This window comes from Bubalus bubalis, chromosome 3 (assembly GCF_019923935.1).
Source record: "Bubalus bubalis isolate 160015118507 breed Murrah chromosome 3, NDDB_SH_1, whole genome shotgun sequence".
Classification (NCBI taxonomy): domain Eukaryota; kingdom Metazoa; phylum Chordata; class Mammalia; order Artiodactyla; family Bovidae; genus Bubalus; species Bubalus bubalis.
In genome coordinates, this window is record NC_059159.1 from 122,436,683 (window position 1) to 122,444,157 (window position 7,475).

Here is a 7,475-nt window from a genome sequence, read left to right on the forward strand (position 1 = left end):
TTGAAATGATTTCTTTTTTTTTTTTAATTTACCAAGGCTAGATTTATGGCCCATGATGTAAACCATCCTGGAGAATTTTCGGTGTGCACTTGAGAAAAAGGCGAAATTAATTATTTTTGGGTGAAATGTCCTATAGATATCAATTAGGTCTAATTGGTCCATTGTATCATTTCAAGTTTGTGTTTCCTTGCTAATTTTCTGTTTGGTTGATCTATCCATAGGTGTGAGTGGGGTATATTAAAGTATCCCACTATTATTGTGTTACCATTAATTTCCCCTTTCATACTTGTTAGCATTTGCCTTATGTATTGAGGTGCTCCTATGTTGGGTGCATATATATTTATAATTGTTATATCCTCGAATAGCCAAAGCAATCTTGAGAAAGAAGAACAGAAATGGAGGAATCAATCTGCCTGACTTTAGGCTATACTACAAAGCTACAGTCATCAAGACAGTATGGTACGGGCACAAAGGCAGAAATATAGATCAATGGAACAAAATAGAAAGCCGAGAGATAAATCCACACACCTATGGACACCTTATCTTTGACAAAGGAGGCAAAAATATACAATGGTGAAAAGACAATCTCTTTAACAAGTAGTGCTGGGAAAACTGGTCAACCACCTGTAAAAGAATGAAACTAGAACACTTTCTAACACCATACACAAAAATAAACTCAAAATGAGTTAAAGATCTAAATGTAAGGCCAGAAACTATAAAACTCCTAGAGGAAAACATAGGCAAAACACTCTCTGACATAAATCATAGCAAGATCCTCTATGACCCACCTCCCAGAGTAATGGAAATAAAAGCAAAAATAAACAAATGGGACCTAATTAAACTTAAAAGCTTTTTCACAATGAAGGAAACTATAAGCAAGGTGAAAAGACAGCCTTCAGAATGGGAGAAAATAATAGCAAATTAAACAACTGACAAAAATTAATCTCAAAAATATACAAGCAGCTCCTGCAGCTCAATACCAGAAAAATAAACGACCCAATAAAAAAATGGGCCACAAGAACTAAACAGACATTTCTCTAAAGACATACAAATGGCTAACAAACATATGAAAAGATGCTCAACATCACTCATTATCAGAGAAATGCAAATCAAAACCACAATGAGGTACTGTCTCATGCTGGTCAGAATGGCTGCAATCAAAAGTCTACAAATAATAAATGCTGGAGAGGGTGTGGAGAAAAGGGAACCCTCTTACACTGTTGGTGGGAATGCAAACTAGTACAGCCACTATGGAGAACAGTGTGGAGATTACTTTAAAAACTGGAAATAGAACTGCCATACAACCCAGCAATCCCACTGCTGGGCATAGACACTGAGGAAACCAGAATTGAAAGAGATATGTGTACCCCAGTGTTCATCATAGCACTGTTTACAATAGCTAGGACATGGAAGCAACCTAGATGTCCATTGGCAGACAAATGGATAAGAAAGCTGTGGTACATATACACAATGGAATATTACTCAGCTATTAAAAAGAATGCATTTGAATCAGTTTTAATGAGGTGGATGACACTGGAGCCTATTATACCCAGTGAAGTAAGTAAAAAAGAAAAACACCAATACAGTATATTAACATATATTTATGAAATTTAGAAAGATGGTAACAACAACCCTATACATGAGACAGCCAAAGAGACACAGATATAAAGAACAGACTTTTGGACTCTGTGGGAGAAGGTGAGGGTGGGACAATTTGAAAGAATAGCACTGAAACATGTGTATTACCATATGTGAAACAGATGACCAGTTCAAGTTCGCTGCATGAAATAGCACACTCAAAGTCGGTGCACTGGGACAACCCAGAGGGATGGGATGGGGAGGGGGGTTCGGGATGGGGGACACATGTACACCCATGACTGATTCATGTCAATGTATGGCAAAAACTACCATAATATTGTGAAGTAATTAGCCTCCAATTAAAATCAATAAATTAAAAAAACCAAACAAGTGTATGAGAATTGTTTGTTTCATGTCCTCACTAATACATGGTATTGTTAATCTTTTTAATGATAGACATTCTGACAGGTATTATGTTGTGTTTTTAAAAAAACAGCTTTATTGAGATGTAATTCACATACCATAGAAGTCACCCATGGAAACTGTACAATTCAATGGCTTCCAATACATACACAGCATCCATTGCAATTTCAGAATACTTTTATTACCCCTAAAAGAAACCCACAGTCCTTGGTGGTCACTCCCAATCTTAAGTCAGCTGTAGTCAACCACTAATCTACTTCTCTTATCTACAGATTTGCCTTTGACATTTCACATAGATGGAATCATACCATCAATTCAGTTCAGTTCAGTTGCTCAGTCGTGTCCAACTCTTTGCAGCCCCATGGACCACAGCACGCCAGGCCTGCCTGTCTATCACGAACTCCCATAGTTTACCTGAACTCATGTCCATCGAGTGGATGATGCCATCCAACTATCTCATCCTCCTGCCTTCAATCTTTCCCAGCATCAGGTGGCCAAAGTACTGGAGTTTCAGCTTCAACATCAGTCTTTCCAATGAACACTCAGGACTGATCTCCTTTAGGATGGACTGGTTGGACCTCCTTGCCATCCAAGGGACTCTCAAGAGTCTTCTCCAACACCACAGTTCAAAAGCATCAATTTTTCAGCACTCAGCTTTCTTTACAGTCCAACTCTCACATCCATACGACTCCTGGAAAACCCATAGCCTTGACTAGACAGACCTTTGTTGGCAAAGTAATGTCTCTGCTTTTTAATATGCTGTCTAGGTTGGTCATAACTTTGCTTCCAAGGAGTATGCATCTTTTAATTTCATGGCTGCAGTCACCATCTTCAGTGATTATGGAGCCAAAAAATAAATAAAGTTAGCCACTGTTTCCCCATCTATTTGCCAGGAAGTGATGGGACTGGATGCCATGATCTTCGTTTTCTGAATGTTGAGCTTTAAGCCAACTTTTTCACTCTCCTCTCTCACTTTCATCAAGAGGCTCTTTAGTTCTTCACTTTCTGCCATTAAGAGTGGTGTCATCTGCATATCTGAGGTTATTGATATTTCTCCTGGCAATCTTGATTCCAGCTTGTGCTTCATCCAGCCCAGCGTTTCTCATGATGTACTCTGCATAGAAGTTAAATAAGCAGGGTGACAATATACAGCCTCGACATACTCCTTTCCGATTTGGAAGCAGTCTGTTGTTTTACATCCAGTTCTAACTGTTGCTTCCAGACCTGCATACTGATTTCTCAAGAGGCAGGTCAGGTGGTCTGATATTCCCATCTCTTTCAGAATTTTCCATAGTTTGTGGTGATCCACACAGTCAAAGCCTTTGACATAGTCAATAAAGCAGAAATAGATGTCTTTCTGGAACTCTCTTGCTTTTTTGATGATCCAGCGGATTTTGGCAATTTGATCTCTGGTTCCTCTGCCTTTTCTAAAACCAGCTTGAACATCTAGAAGTTCACGTATTGCTGAAGCCTGGCTTGGAGAATTTTGAGCATTACTTTGCTAGTGTGTGAGATGAGTGCAATTCTGTGGTAGTTTGAGCATTCTTTGGTATTGCCTTTCTTTGGGATTGGAATGAAATCTGACCTTTTCCAGTCCTGTGGCCACTGCTGAGTTTTCCAAATTTGCTGGCGTATTGAATGCAGCACTTTCACAGCATCATCTTTTAGGATGTGAAATAGCTCAACTGGAATTCCATCACCTCCACTAGCTTTGTTTGTAGTGCTGCTTCCTAAGGCCCACTTGCACATTCCAGGATGTCTGACTCTAGGTGAGTGATCACACCATCGTGATTATCTGGGTCATGAAGATCTTTTTTGTACAGTTCTGTGTATTTTTGCCGCCTCTTCTTAATGTCTTCTGCTTCTGTTAGGTCCATACCATTTCTGTCCTTTATTGAGTCCATCTTTGCATGAAATGTTCCCTTGGTATCTCTAATTATCTTGAAGAGATGTCTAGTCTTTCCCATTCTATTATTTTCCTCTATCTCTTTGCACTGATGACTCAAGAAGGCTTTCTTCTCCTTATTCTTTGGAACCCTGCATTCAAGTGGATGTATCTTTCCTTCTCTCCTTTGCTTTTCGCTTCTCTTCTTTTCACAGCTATTTGTAAGGCCTCCCCAGACAGCCATTTTGCTTTTTTTGCATTTCTTTTTCCTGGGGATGGTCTTGATCCCTGTCTCCTGTACAATGTCACTAACCTCCATCCATAGTTCATCAGGCACTCTGTCTATCAGATCTAGTCCTTTAAATCTATTTGTCACTTCCACTGTATAATCATAAGGGATTTGATTTAGGTCATACCTGAATCATCTAGTGGTCTCCCCCACTTTCTTCAATTTAAGTCTGAATCTGGCAATAAGGAGCTCATGATCTGAGCCACAGTCAACTCCCGGTCCTGTTTTTGCAGACTGTATAGAGTTTCTCCATCTTTGGCTACAAAGAATATAATCAATCTGATTTCGGTGTTAGCCATCTGGTGATGTCCATGTGTAGAGTTTTCTCTTGTGTTGTTGGAAGAGGGTGCTTGCTATGACCAGTGTGTTCTCTTGGCAAAACTTTATTATCCTTTTTGCCCTGCTTCATTCTGTACTTCAAGGCCAAATTTGCCTGTTACTCCACGTGTCTCTTGACTTCCTACTTTTGCATTCCAGTCCCCTATAATGAAAAGGACATCTTTTTTGGGTGTAAGTTCTAAAAGGTCTTGTAGGTCTTCATACAGCCAGTCAACTTCAACTTCTTCAGTGTTACTGGTCAGGGCATAGACTTGGATTACCGTGATATTGAATGGTTTGCCTTGGAAACAAACAGAGTTCATTCTGTCGTTTCTGAGATTGCATCCAAGTACTGCATTTCGGACTCTTTTGTTGACTATGATGGCTACTCCATTTCTTCTAAGGGATTCTTGCCCACAGTAGTAGATATAATGGTCATCTGAGTTAGAGTCACCTGTTCCAGTCCATTTTAGCTCACTGATTCCTAGAATGTTGACGTTAACTCTTGCCATCTCCTATTCGACCACTTCCAATTTGCCTTGATTCATGGACCTAACATTCCAGATTCTTGTGCAATATTGCTTTTTACAGCATCAGACCTTGCTTTTATCACCAGTCCCATCCACAACTGGGTTTTGTTTTCACTTTGGCTCCATCCCTTCATTCTTTCTGGAGTTATTTCTCCACTGATCTCCAATAGCATACTGGGCACCTACCGAGCCGGGGAGTTCATCTTTGTGTCCTTTTTGCCTTTTCATACTGTTCATGGGATTCTCAAGGTAAGAATATTGAAGTGGGCTTCCCATTCCCTTCTCCAGTGGACCACATTGTGTCAGACCTCTCCACCATGACCTGACCATCTTGCTGCTGCTGCTGCTAAGTCGCTTCAGTCGTGGACTCTGTGCGACCCCATGGACTGCAGCCCACCAGGCTTCTCTGTCCATGGGATTCTCCAGGCAAGAACACTGGAGTGGGTTGCCATTTCCTTCTCCAATGCATGAAAGTGGAAAGTGAAAGTGAAGTCGCTCAGTTGTGTCCAACTCTTTGCGACCCCATGAATCGCAGCACGCCAGGCCTCCCTGTCCATCACCAACTCCCAGAGTTCACTCAGACTCACGTCAGGTCATTACAGAGCACCAAATAGTTCTCTGTGCTATACAGTAGGTTCTTATTAGTTATTCTTATATAAAAGTAGTGTGTGTGCATATGTCTGGCAATTCATATATACCACTGAAAAGTAGTAAAGTGCTTCCTTTAAGAGAAATGGTTGCAAGTTCTTGATTTTTAAAAGGCAAGAGGGATAGTTAAGAGTTTGGGGTGGGCATATATACACTTCTGTATTTAAAATGGATAATCAACAAGGACCCACTGTACAGCACATGGAGCTCTGCTCAATGTTACGTGACAGCCTGGATGGAAGGGGAGTTTGGAGGAGAATGGATACTTGTATATGTATGGCTGAGTCCCTTCACTGTTTTATCACTTGACACTATCACAACAGTGTTAATTGGCGATACTCTAATACAAAAGAAAAAGTTTTTTAAAAAGTAAATTTAAAATAAGGAAAGAAAAAAATGATATACTGAGGTGGCTAAGATCTATAGTTAGGATGAATCTTCTAACCATGAAATTGGTAAGAAGGAAAAAGAAATTCACGCTAGTTTTGCTGTCACACCTCAAACTGCAAAAGTTGTGGTCATAGTGTGTGATAAATGCTTAGTAAAATTAGAAAAAGCATTAGGTTTTTAGTTTTAGGACAGCAAGAGAGACCACATTCACATAAATTTTATTACAGTATACAGTTGACCTTTGAACAATACGGATTTGAACTGCATGGGTCCATTTATATGTGGGTTTTTAAAAATAAACACTATGCTGCTGCTGCTGCTGCTAAGTCGCTTCAGTCGTGTCTGACTCTGTGCGACCCCATAGACGGCAGCCCACCAGGCTCCCTTGTCCCTGGGATTCTCCAGGCAAGAATACTGGAGTGGGTTGCCATTTCCTTCTCCAATGCATGAAAGTGAAAAGTGAAAGTGAAGTTGCTCAGTCGTGTCCTACTCTTCGTGACCCCATGGACTGCGGCCCACCAGGCTCCTCCGTCCATGGAATTTTCCAGGCAAGAGTACTGGAATGGGGTGACGGTATGGCTCAGTTTCATTGAGTCTGTCAAGGCTGTGGTCCATGTGATTAGATTGGCTAGTTTTCTGTGATTGTGGTTTCAGTGTCTGCCCTCTGATGCCTCCTCTCAGTGCCTACTGTCGTACTTGGGTTTCTCTTACCTTGGGTGTGGGGTATCTCTTCACGGCTGCTCCAGCAAAGCACAGCCGCTGCTCCTTACCTCGGACGTGGGGTATCTCCTCACTGCCACCGCTCCTGACCTTGGACATGGGTTATCTCCTCACGGCCGCCACTCCTGACCTTGGACATGGAGTATCTTGATATGTGGCCTTTTATCCGGCTTCTTTCATTTACCAGGTTTTCAAGATTCATCATATTTTGATTCAACAAAGGAGCCATCTTGGATCAAACCACACACCTGGGACACAGGTTGCCAGGCTTGTTCCTATTACCCTTAAAAAAACAATTGCTAATTTGCTCACTTACCTGATGGTACATTTCACAGTTTACTTGTTTTTGTCATTTTGATAAGAAATTCTGGAATTTTGAGTTCATTCATTTAAACATTCAAACAATTTACCGAGACCGGACAAACCTGGCTTTCCTTAAAGCACCTCCATAGCTGGCTTCTATGCAGAGGAATGGGGACTTCCATTCAGTTGAAGACACATAAGAGATGCAAGGGAGATGTGAAGACAGTTGTGTAGACAGGCAGAGACTTAAGTTCTGTGTCTGCTGCTGCTGCTAAGTCACTTCAGTTGTGTCCGGCTGTGTGTGACCCCATAGACAGCAGCCCACCAGGCTCTGCCGTCCCTGGGATTCTCCAGGCAAGAACACTGGAGTGGGTTGCCATTTCCTTCTCCA